The sequence below is a fragment of the Eumetopias jubatus genome, unplaced genomic scaffold (assembly GCF_037043125.1).
Source record: "Eumetopias jubatus isolate StellerSeaLion01/CBP00866 unplaced genomic scaffold, mEumJub1_p1.0 scaffold_17, whole genome shotgun sequence".
In the NCBI taxonomy this organism is placed as follows: domain Eukaryota; kingdom Metazoa; phylum Chordata; class Mammalia; order Carnivora; family Otariidae; genus Eumetopias; species Eumetopias jubatus.
In genome coordinates, this window is record NW_028274823.1 from 24,447,129 (window position 1) to 24,454,193 (window position 7,065).

General features: G+C 39.1%; 1 non-coding gene across 1 annotated transcript; it reads left to right on the top strand.

Moving 5' to 3' along the window:
- Window positions 1–307: 307 nt before the first annotated feature.
- Window positions 308–414, top strand: LOC114205514 (U6 spliceosomal RNA). Its single transcript, XR_003608408.1, has one exon. It is a non-coding gene; the product is annotated as a U6 spliceosomal RNA (small nuclear RNA).
- Window positions 415–7,065: the final 6,651 nt, after the last annotated feature.

Consider the following 7,065-nt stretch of genomic DNA (forward strand, 5'->3'; position numbering starts at 1 on the left):
TTTAATGTTCTTTAAGTATGACTAGCAGAGCGTGAGGTCAATCTAAATCTCTCCTTGGGAGCAAGTGCACATTTGGAGAAAGTGCAAGAAGTGCATCACTTATGCTGTGACCCTAACTCAGCACTTCCAGAATTAGGTGATTTTACTAGTTGATAGCTGTTTACTCCAACAGGGTAGAATATTTCTTGTTTAACAACATATTCAGTGCATTAGTTTTTATCTCAGATTAACTCTAATCCCCGCTGTCTTCAATACACAGAGATCAACAAGTATATACATACATGGAGATGTTAAGAGAAATTTCGCTGTGCTCCCTTGGGCAGCATGTGTACTAAAATTGGAATGATACAGAGAAGATCAGCATGGCCCCTGTACAAGGATGACATGTCAATTCATGAAACCATCAGGCATAAGCCCTGAAACTATGCAACTCTCAGAAAACATAGGTGGTAAACTCCTTGACGTTGATCTTAGCGATGAATTTTTTTTGATTTCTCACCACAAGCAAAACCAACAAAAGCGAGATGAAACATGCGGGACCAAGTCAAACTGAAAAGCTCTGCATAGCAAAGGAAACCAAGACAATGAAAAGACAACCTAGCAAATGGTTGTATCTGATAAGGGACTAGTATTCAAGACTTATCAAGAATTCATGCAGGGGCACCTGGGTGGTTCAGTTGGTTAGGCGACTGCCTTCGGCTCAGTTCATGATCCTGGAGTCCCAGGATCGAGTCCTGCATCAGGCTCCCTGCTCAGCAGGGAGTCTGCTTCTCCCTTTGACCCTCCCCCCTCTCATGTTCTTTCTCTCTCTCCGATAAATAAATAAAATCTTTAAAAAAAAAAAACTCATGCAGCTCGATAGTCATAAAAACAGGCTGGTTAAAAAATGGGCAGAGGATCTGAATAGACATTTCTCTAAAGACGACATGCAGAAAACAGGTACAGGTAAAGGTGTTAAAAGTCACTAATTATCAAAGAAATGCAAATCAAAAGCACTAGATTCCACCTCCCATTTGTTAGAAAGGCTGTTAACAAGGAGACAAGAACTAAGTGTTGGTGAGGATGGGGAGAAAACAGAAATTTAGCGCATTGTTATAGAAATGTACACTGGTGCAGCCATTATGGAAAACACTATGGAGATTCCTCAAAAAACTAGAACTATCCTATGATCTAGCAATTCCACTTTCTGGATATTTACCTTAAAAAAACAAACAACACTAACTGGAAAAGATATGTACACCATGTTCACTGCAGCATTACAATAGTCAAGTTATGGAAACAACCTCAGTGTCCATTGATGGATAAAGAATGTTTACATACATGCATGCACACACATATATGATGTAATATTATTCCGCCACAGAAAAGGAGGAAATTGTGCCATTTGCAACAACACAGGTAGATCTTGAGGGCATTGTTAGAAGGGGAAGAAAAAAAAAACCTTAGGATCTCATATGTGAAATCTTAGAAAAACAAACTCAGATACAGAGAACAGATTGGTGGGTGCCAGATGCAGGGAGTGGAGGTATGAAAGAAATGCACGAAAGCGGTCAAAAGGTACAAACTTCCAGTTTTAAAATAAATCATGAGGATGTAATGTATAGCATGGTGACTATAGCTAATAGTACTGTGTTGCATATTTAAAAGTTACTAAGAAAATAGATCTTAAAAGTTCTCATCACAAGAAAGAGAAAGTAACTATGTAGGGTGAAGGATAACTAGATTTGTTGTGATCATTTCATAACATGCACAAATATCGAATCATTATTTTGTACACCTAAAGCTAATATAAGGCTATGACAATTACACCTCAATAAAAAATAAAAATTAAAAACTTTTGCTGGGTACGTGCTTCTGATAAGAGTCCCAATCCCATACCACCTTTCAGCTGCTGGCAGTCATGTGGCCTCTCCTTTAAACTAGTTCAACCTGAGAGCTAGAAGGGGCGGGGATTAGGGTTGAGCAAGCAAGAGAGGTGATATGGGTTGGGAGAAATGGCCTGTAATGGGTCACAGAGGAAAATGTTAAGAATCAGTGAATCCGCAGGTTTCCTCCAGTTCTAGTAATTCTTTGTATTAGCTCAGTATTTTCATAGTGATGAAACAGTTTGTGTTTTTCGATCATCCTAAATATTCCATTGACATTGGCATTAAATCACATGTCTAAAGTATCAGTTAATAAAATCTCAGAAGTAGGTATTTTTAGGTCAGATTATACACACACACATATACATACAAATAAACATTCTATATATATGCACAATATGCATTATATTATATGAGACAAAGAGAGAAATTCTTAAGAGATTAGAAGCCAAGTTCCATACTTCCTAATATAAAGCTAGATTAACTTGAACTTCAATTTTACTTGTGTTCACATAGAGGATTATGATCTGCTTTTCCAAATGGTAGCCTCCCAGAAAAATTTTCTATAAACCCCAAATGGTGTGTCCACCTGCCCTCCCTTTTTCCTACTAAAAGGTTAACTCAGTTGAATCCATTTTATGTAAACTTGGTTGAACGAAGACTTGGATTTGTTAAAACATACACAATGATGTGCATTTGAAATGGACACTCTGGAAATCTTCTTTAGAGAATGTGTTCTTTAATGAGCTTAAATGCTTGGATTAAAAGAAAACTAAAATTCATGCAGTTTTCCAAGTAAACACCCTGCATTATAGGAGAACTATGCCAGTGCTGTCCCCTGTGTTTGCAGTGGAGAAAGTGTGCCAAGTAAGGATAAGTAAATATCCTTTACTCTTGTTTAGGAAGTTAAATTCCAAAGAAACTTTCCCTGAAATATATTAGCATACAATAGGTAAATTTTTGAGTATCTTAAAATTATGCTAGTGTTCTCCCTACCCTTTTTTTTTTTTTAAGATTTAAAGATTTATTTGAGAGAGAGAGAGAATACAAGCTGAGTCGGGTGGAGCAGAGGGAGAAACAGGCTCCCCGCTGAGCAGGGAGCCTGACTCAGAGCTCCATCGCAGGACCCTGACCTCATAACCTGAGCCAAAATCAAGAGCCGGATGCTTAACTAACTAAGCCACCCAGGTGCCCCAGGACATGTATTTTTGATGTGTACCTTACACATAGTAGCACTTGATAAATCCTTGTTTTGAATCATCCTTGATAAGAGGAACACTAAAAAGCAAAACCTATGGAATATAATGAAAGGAAGAAAATAATAGTGCAGATGGTCAAATCTAAAAGGATAGGGTAAGTCAGTGATGCTCTGTCCCCCCTTTGCCAGCCCCAAGTTCTACCAACTCACATTTTGAATCCTCTGAATTTCTTCAGTTCCTTGGGCCACATGGGAGAACATGCTGTATTTCCAAATGCACCCAACCAGCTATCCAAACACCTTCAAAGTTGAGATGCCTTGCTTTGAAATGAGTTCACCAACTCCTGCAACTCCCGAAACTGAGGTTAGTGAGTGCTGCATGGTATTATATATAGTAACTCCATGCCTTACAGCCAAATGCCATTCGTTCAATTACTCAGAACAGTGGTTCTCAAACTGTAGCAAGTATCAGAATCACCTGAAGGGCTTTTAAAAACACACAGGGCTAGATTCCACCCCCAGAGTTTCTGATTAAGGAGGTCTAGACTGGGACCCAAGAATTTCATTTCTAACAAATTCCCAGGTGCTATTGAGGCTGCTAGTGTAGGGTATGGGGACAACATTTTTGAGGATCTCTGGTCTAGGGGGCCCAATTGCTTTTCAGATGAATAGGAACTTTTCTAGAAACATCTGTCAGCAAAAGTCCTTGGCACTTCTGACCTCAGTGAGGATTTGAGTAGGTGTAATAGGGGCATGGACTATGAGCAAGAGGTGAGAAGGTCAAGTGCATTAGATTTCTATTCCATCCACCCTCAAGCTCTAGGGCTGAGAACTATAGGTATTCTAGGTGCCCAGTGGGTTTTCAGGTAATTAAGCTTTTAAAGGATGAAGTCTGCCAGCTTGCAATTTGAAGGCAAGCAGGCAAAAGCTTGTGAGAGAAAAAAGATACGGCCTTAAGGTGCTTGCCCAGAAGCTTTGAATTTATCTGATCTAACCAGGTCATGATTTCAGGGGGATGAAATTCTGCTTGTTAAAATAATCACTTACATTTCCTAACATTTGGGTAGAAGACCTCAGGGAAACGTAGTTCTCTTTAAACTCTGCAGATTTGTGGATTGCATCCCCTCACAGGTGTAGCCCTTGGAGACTATGTAATTAAGAAAATGGAATAGTATAGGAACATCTGCATACAGAGTTAAGATGATTGGAACGAATCACACATCCGTCATAGAGGAACTGATGTTAGGCATATATAATCATAGCTTGATTATCAAACTATCCTAAATAGAAATAGAAATGGGATACAAAGTAAAGAGAGCTTTCTGAGCTAAGGGTTAAAGGACAAATAGAAAGCAGGTGTTCCTAAACAGAGCTTTACTGTTGCATTTATCTGCACTACTCGTGTAATTTAGAAAGAGATGCATTCATTGTATAGTCTTTGTGGAAGCATGGTTTTATTTCTCATCCTTGTTCTCCTTTCCTTTTTCAATTTGACAGATACAACATGAGTCCCTACTTGTGCAAAACAGCGCACTAGATGTTTTTTGGATACAAACATAAGTAGGACATGTAAGCCTCTACTCCCTCATAAGAGGCCATAATGCTTGTCAAATTACAAAGTGTAGTAGAAAGCCACCAACACACAGAAAGAGGTACAAAAGGTATGATTTGAGGAATGTGGAAGAGGGGTTATCATGTGTTCCTCTTACAGAAACCCTTCATTAAGAGAATCACCCCAACTCAACAAGAGGCTCGATGAGACGAGAACCATAACTGTAGGTATCAATTAAATTAATGATGCATTTTCCACAATGACTCACAATTAGTAGGAGAGCCAGATAGTCCAAGATTCAGAAATAGAAGATTAAATACCCTCCTCCTTAAAATTAATCCCCATGACCCTGAGCTTTAAGTCACACAGGTACCCTAATCCCTTAGCCAATGTCTTCAGACTACAGCCTGTTAGACTCTGATCTAGTCCCTTGACCTACGTACCTGGGCTGTATGTATGCTCTTAACATGTTTTGTCTTGATATTCTTCCTTCCTGTGGGTGCAGAATCTCTTTATTGCTTTTGTACTGCCCAGGATGTCTCTTCTATTTCTTTCTTTGAAAAGCAAGCTATACCACTTTCTTCCCTCAGAAACAAAACTTGAATTCAATTGCTTTTTCATGAGGACTAAAATGTACAATCCTAAATACAAATGTTAGGGGATACCTGGAGTCCCCTTATAATTTGGGATATCTGGAGTCCTGAAAAGACAGTGATAGAGGATGCATGTAAGCCCTCCTGCATACCTTGTAACTGTGTGTTCAAGGGAGCTGGGATTTTTTTTAAGTATTTATTTATTCATTTGTTTATTTATTTATTTAGAGAGAGAGAGGGAGAGAGAGAGAGCAGGGGAAGGGGCAGAGTGTGAGGAACAAAGACAATCCCAAGCAGATTCTGCACTGGGTGTGGAGCTGAATGCAGGGCTTGATCTCATGACTCCAAGATCATGACCCTGAGATCATGACCTGAGAGGAAATCAAGAGTCGACGCTTAACCAACTGAGACAGCCAGGTGCCCCAAGAGAGCAGAGATTTGAAGAAGACTTCAAATGGTTGGTAGCATTTGAAATCATTTTAAAGCAAATTGTGGTGGGGATATTTGTATAATAAAATAGGCTTATGCATAAAGTATGGTGTTTTTTTCTAGACACTGAGAGTATTGTAATATTTACCTCATCTACCCTTCATGTGTGGGCTATCCAAATGACCGGCAAGTCAATCTAAGCCCAAAACTTCTGTCCCTGCTGCTTGGGGCATTGACATTAGCTGTTTGATCAGTTCATTCTGTTTCTAGTTCTCAATTTAAAAAAAAAATAATAATAAATAAGTCTCACTTTTGAACATTCTACATAGGGTTTTAATTTTCTTGCACCATTTTAGGAATTGGATTAAATGTTAGTCAATTGAAAATCTGTTTTGGAATGGAGTTAGGATAATTACAAAGCTTTGTGCAGGGAAATTTTGTGTGGAACTGGTCTCCTTCTCAATTACATTGTTATTTTTGAGGAAAGAGGGCAAGTGATTTTTTTCATTAGCTAGCTCAGTGACCAACACCATCAGCTGGCTGGACAATTTCCAATAATTAAAATTGTTTCCCAAGTATACCCTGATAATCAACCACAAAAATATCATCAGTGATCCTCCCATGTTCATTTTGTTAGGGATCAGTTGGGGATAGTCCCCGACCTTAGAACTGAACACATGGAATGATATCTTACCACCTAATTTATCACAACATATTCTTGTGTGATAAAAGATGTCATCCAAATGACATAGTTTCTGCGTTATGTGCCGTGGGCGTAGTCCTCAGAAATGGAGTTGAGGAGCGGAACCAGATCCAGCGATGTTACCCATCAGTGAACTCCTCCTTCCTGTTCAGCTCCATTGGATCACTTCATTTTGAGTACCATGGCAACTCCATCAGTAGGATTCAAAAGAGAGCCTGAAGCATTCAAAAGATTGACTCAGCACCCTTAGTGTCCTTACTTTCATGTGCACTGGTGAAGAACTGGGTCTCAGACCAAGAGCCTTTCTCAAACCCCCACACTTACAGCCTCACCATAATTATATGCCTTGAAACCATCAAGGTAATTTCATTATGCCTTTGACTCTATTCAAGCCAGTCACAGGAAGAAACCCCAGCCTCCTAGGTCATGTCCTAGCATAAGCCACTCACTATCCTTTCACTTGTATAATAGGAATAGCCACTGAACTATTCTCCCTTTTTTCACTTTATTCTTAACAGTCACTACACACAGCATCCAGAGTGATCCATCTAAAATAAAGTCACCTATGCCTTTGCTCAAAATTCTCCATGGCTTTCTCTCCTTGAATGTGAAATCCATAAGGCAGAGATCTATGTTTTTCTTTGTAATGTCTCCTGTTGTCTGTACAAAGTATAAAACAGCATCTAGTGAACACCCAGAAAATATTTATCAGATATATAGATAGA